The sequence below is a fragment of the Acanthopagrus latus genome, chromosome 7, assembly GCF_904848185.1.
Source record: "Acanthopagrus latus isolate v.2019 chromosome 7, fAcaLat1.1, whole genome shotgun sequence".
NCBI lineage: Eukaryota > Metazoa > Chordata > Actinopteri > Spariformes > Sparidae > Acanthopagrus > Acanthopagrus latus.
The window spans coordinates 31,179,697-31,185,286 of NC_051045.1; the positions used below are offsets into that span (position 1 = coordinate 31,179,697).

Consider the following 5,590-nt stretch of genomic DNA (forward strand, 5'->3'; position numbering starts at 1 on the left):
TTTACTCAAGTATGGCTTTTGGGTACTTTATACAACACTGTACCCAACTGAGTGATGAATGCATTCATTGTGTCATGATATTTTTTTAAAAAAACGAAATAACACCAAAGTGTACATTTTAAGTTTACTTATACATTTATCGATATCATAGTAAACCGTAATTATTGCATATTTACACAAGATTTTAATACAGAAAACTCAGAACAAGAAAATCAACAATTAAATGTAACTTATTTGATTATGAAACATTTTATTTGAACACTTAATATATAATAAAATAAATAATAATAATCGAAAAAACTGGAAAGGAGCTGATGTCAAACAAACAAACAAACAAAGAGCCGTTTCGGTCACTTTGAGCACTTCTTGAATAAGATGCGGGCATTGATCCCAGCCAGGTCGAGGATGTTATACAAGACACTGGCCATCTTTGCTGACACACACACGGAGGCAGTGCTTGTCCGGAAGAACTGCAAACGGAACCAAACATCGGACACTTGAAATGCCACAAGCCCGTGTGTGGCAACTGGTAAATCTGTAGACTGTGACCAGTGATCACAGCGGCTCTTTGTTTGTTTTAGATCAGCTCGTTTCAAGCTGTTTCCATTATTATTATTAATCGTTTATCATATATTATTAAGTGTTAAAATAAAATGTTTCATAGTCAAATAAGTTACTTTTAATTGTTAATTTTCTTGTTCTGACTTATCTCCATTAAAGTCTTGTATAAATATGCAGTAATTAAGGTTTACTATGTGCCATGATGTGAATATTGATAAATGTGTAATTAAACTTATTAACATGTTCATTGTGGTTTTATTTCGTTTTTTGCCTTCATCACTCAGCTGGGTATTTATATGAGAGATTATAGAGTTTAAATCTAGCAGTCCAAATGACCGCTTAAGGCCGTTCTGTTGAATTGTGGCCCCTCTGAAGTCCAACGGACACTTTGGTCGGGGGGGGATCCGTTGTGTGACAGCGGAGAGTCAGCAGCTGGATTTTCACCTACGGCAAACAAACAAACAGCAACCACCCCCATCATTATTCATTGTATTATTACATTTGTGGGAAGTTATTACAATAAAGGTGCTTTTCACGTCCCCAAAAATAAATCATTGTAAACCTAATAGTTATTACATGTGTAGGAAATAGCATGTTACGTGTGTAGTAGGCGGCGGCGGCTAACCTTTGTGGAAAATGTACATTTGTGGGTTTATTACATTAAATGCTGTTTATTGATGATGTTAAATGACATTGTTTGTCTCTTAATACCCTTCAAAGCCTCCTGTAGGCAGATAGACAATGAAGCCAAGAAATTATAATAGGGAATGTTCCACCTGCTGTAATTGCCTATGCACACAGCGCAGGTCTTATTATGGGCTATAATATCTTTAACGTAAACATCACTTAACATAAATATCAGTTAGCTTTATTTGTGATTAAAATATCACCATGAGGACCCAACGACTGGCCTTCCTTTCCTTCTCAAACTATGTTGAAATTGCATCTTTAAACAGCCCAATTTTCAAGATTTTCCAATGTTCAGAAAAACACTCTGTCTGCGCTGTGATGCCGGTATATCTGACCACTTTTTTCACTAACGAGTAATCTAACACGTCAATATTTACACACCAGTAATCACATTAAAGTCACTTATCATTATTTTTGTCATTTTCCTTATTAAAAATAGATATTTCTGCTTTCTTCTTGTCTTGGGGAGTGATGTCACGTGTGCCACACGTTTTCAGCATGAGCACAACTCATGTGTAACACCACGCAACAACACAAACACAAACAACAATGGAGGGAGGACAGAGGTGCGTGTCTTCTAGCATGAAATACAGACATTATGTTGAGTTCCTGTAGCTAAAGACGAGAATATTAACGTTTGTTGTTCACTCTGCGAGCAAAGTTTAATATTGTGTCGAGCCTTCTTAATGTTTTAAAAATAGCCATTTTCATGCTAGCGTCAGAGTTAGCTTAGCGCCTGCTAATGTATTGCCTAGGGCACTGATTAAACAACACACTGTAAGGACGGTATGTCCACCTGCCTCAGTTATCAGGTACCTGCCTGCAGGCTGTAATTACAGGTGTTACAGCTGAAATCATGGATACATGATAGTGAAAGTGAAAAAAGTGTAGTGTGTAGTGAAAAAAAAAAAAATTAGTTTTTGTTGATAAAAGTCTTGACATAATACAATATTGTTTAAGAAAATGTGGTGACATTTATATGTACAACAACAGTGATGCTTTGGGTAGCTATTAAAAAACACAGCTGAGGCCACAAGCCTGCACATACCACCTGTGTGGAGACCGCGGGGTGTGTCACCCTAAGCCGACTAACAGACACAATGTGACGGCGGCCGTGGTGCGTTCCCTCTCCCAGCGAGCTGGGTGGTTCATCTGTGTGGTGACCGCGGGGTGTGTCACCCTAAGCCGACTAACAGACACAATGTGACGGCGGCCGTGGTGCGTTCCCCCTCCCAGCGAGCTGGGTGGTTCACACACTGTGATCGACAAGCGCCCAATGTGGAATCAACTGCGGTAAGCTAAAGGTTCTACGGGACTATTTAAAGGCCTCCACCGTCGTAGTCGTTGCATTCATGGTACCGACTTCATTTTTTTTCTCTTTTTTTGCCAAAGACTGTGCCTGACACACAGCCACAACAGATCCTCGCTCACCACTCGGGTTTCCCTTTTCAAATCGCTGTACTTTGCTCATTATTGGCCTCCATGTCGCTGTGATGAGCATCCGGGGCGGGGCTACACGAGCGGAACTTGGAACCTGATTGGACACCTCAGGTGCCCCAGTTGATTGACAGGTCACTGCACGTCTCGTTGAAAGCACCGCATTACGGAAAGGCAAAGGCGGGAGGCAGAAGGCTTTAAAAACACGCATGGGTCGAGTGGACCGACTTTGAATACGTCATCTTGAAGTAGGTTTTAAAGTGGCTTCCTGATGACTACGTGTTTTCAAATATTGACAGTGTTACTGCACATTTAGAGAAGAGATTTTGTCCCCAGTAGTTCCACAGTGCGAGTGGGCTAACCGTTAGCCGCTAAAGCTATGAAAGGCTATAACCTAGCGTTAGCGGCAAACGTGACGTTAGCCTGAAGCTAATCGCACCAGGTTAGGATAGTGTGGGGAAGCCACGTCATAATTAGCTTTTCTTAAATGAGCTCGGTCCGCTCCCATGTCTTACCAAAGCGCAAAGTACACTGTAATGAAAGCTCGGAGATTGTCTCGGTGTCCACGTAGCTTGTTTGCTGTTGTGAAGGTGGAAATTATTGCCCAGTTACTTGGCGCTGACTAGCCTACACGATCCAGTTTAATTTCGTAATAGCTGGGCTGGTAGTTGATTTTAAACTAAGTTACAGCACGACCGTGGGGACAAATGGTTTAAGATTGTTCCTGGCGCAATCTGTGTTATTTTGTTTAGGGACAGATGGCAATGAAGGAGAAGGGAGATATTGCAGACTCCTTTTCCAAAGAACCTCCGAACCTCCCGCTAGCCGGGCCAGTCGGTGTAGTCAAACACAAGGACCCAGTCTACCAGCACCACCAGCTCAGAGCATACAGAGGCAGTACATTGCAGGCCCAGTTCAGACATTGAAAAGTGTAGCCTCACATAACGTAATAAAAGGTGCTTTTGACAGATGCAGCCCAATTTTGAATGTTGATGCAGCTTGTAACAATATAAGTTTTTGTGTGTGGTCTTATTTTATGGCTGTTTTATTTATTTTGACCAACTATCTCTGTTACCATGCAGTTTCATCAGTTGCTGAGAGTGACACACATACGTCTGCCTCTGGAGAGGAAGGCAGTGAGCCAGAGCTGCTAGGAGGAGATGCCACCGAAGCCCCCACATCCACATCAAGCACCACTTACTGTGCAGCTGAAGGACGGAGCGGTAGGCCTGTGCTTCCTTAGCTATCACTGAAGCGTGTTTTCAAGCAGCTATTCAGACATGATAAAGCATGGCAAACACAGGTGCTACTAGAGGCAACACTTAGCCTGAGGTCCGGATTCAACTTCACTTAAATTGAACAGAAGCTTTTCATGTGAAAATGACGGTTGTGCAAATGGTCTACACATACAACCATAAATTAGCCACAGCGCTTCATCTCGGATGGAAGTAACTGAGTATTTAATCCCAAGGCATGTGTGTCCGTAACTACTTAATATGTATTCTAGATATCTCAAGATCCAGAGAGGAGGGTCCTGTTTCGCCATGTCTGCAAATGTCCCCAAAATCCGCTTCTATTTTGACTGGCACCGATTTTCTAGACTTCAGGGTACTGTTTCAGCGGGTCAGGAAATCCAATGACCAAATGCATGTGAGTTACGCCATCCCCTTCATGTTACTCAGCCAATCAAATCTGTGCATTCCAGGCGATAAACACTGCGGTGTGCTGCGAGTGACAAACGGAAAGATGAGCGAGCGATGCAGGGAGAGAAGACAGAGAGACGACTGGGCTGGAGACAGACACATCGCACTGATCCAAATGTGGAGACTGTGCAATAGTCTAATTGACGTGTTAAGTTGACTGTGTTAACGGTGTAATAAGTTTCATTGTTTAATTGGTCAAATTTCATTAATATTGTGTCAAGTTTCATTTTGTCCCATGTGAAGACAGTGCCAATGTGGAGGCTTTTTATTGACACAGGACATGACGATTATTGATATTTATTCTTAGATAATGTATCATCATTTGTTGTGACAGAGAAGAAAATAAAGCCTGTCTTCCAATTCAGTGCATGTGTGGCCTAATGGTTATTTTTGTGTCAGAAATATGAGCATGAAAAAGTGCACAAATGAAGATGCCCTTACTCGCGCTAGCTTTGAAAGAAATGGTATTGGTGCACCCCTAGCCTAAAGCCTGAATCAAGAATGGCTCCACAACTATAAAGGTCAATATGCATGGTCTTGGTTTCTATGGTGGGGTCAGACTTCAGAGATATTAGTCCTAGTGTCAGTAACATTGTCAATGTTACTATGCCTGAGTAGACTGTGCTAAACAAAGGGGAACATTTTTGTTTTTGTCCTTGCCTACAATTTGTCTTAGATTAGACAGTGGGTCACAACATGATGGCAACGATTCCACGCACTGAGATGCTCCTGCATTCATTCAGCAACGCCTTCACTGCAGCTGCAGCCAAGAATATGGGAATTCTGTCAAGTACATTGATTCTGCAAGGATTTAGTGAGGAAATGAGAAGGCAGATTCTTCTTTTAACTCAGTTCCAAATTGTTATCATATTATTTTAATACTCTTTTTCATTGGTTTTTCAGTTTTATAAGTTCAAACAGGACACAACAAGAGAAAAAAAAAAGAAAAGAAAAAAGAAAACCCACCCCGAACCAACAGTGAGCGCTGCACGTTTGCATAAAGTGAATAAGTAAATAAATAAGTACATTTTAAATAAAAATTAAAAAAAAAAAAAAGAGACAGGTACATGAAGAGCACATCCATGGAATAAATTAAAGAAAAAACAGGCAGTCCTCATCTTGCAGGGATAGATGCTGAGTTAAAGCTTCTGTAAGAAGGAGCGCAATGGTTCCCAGATCCTCCGAAACTTGTCCGATGT

General features: G+C 41.3%; 1 long non-coding RNA gene across 1 annotated transcript; it reads left to right on the forward strand.

The window, feature by feature from the left end:
• The first annotated feature begins 2,520 nt into the window (after positions 1–2,520).
• Positions 2,521–5,231, forward strand: LOC119023351. The gene is made up of 3 exons (XR_005076244.1): positions 2,521–2,936; positions 3,771–3,911; positions 4,394–5,231. It is a non-coding gene; the product is annotated as an uncharacterized LOC119023351 (long non-coding RNA).
• The last annotated feature ends 359 nt before the right edge of the window (positions 5,232–5,590 follow it).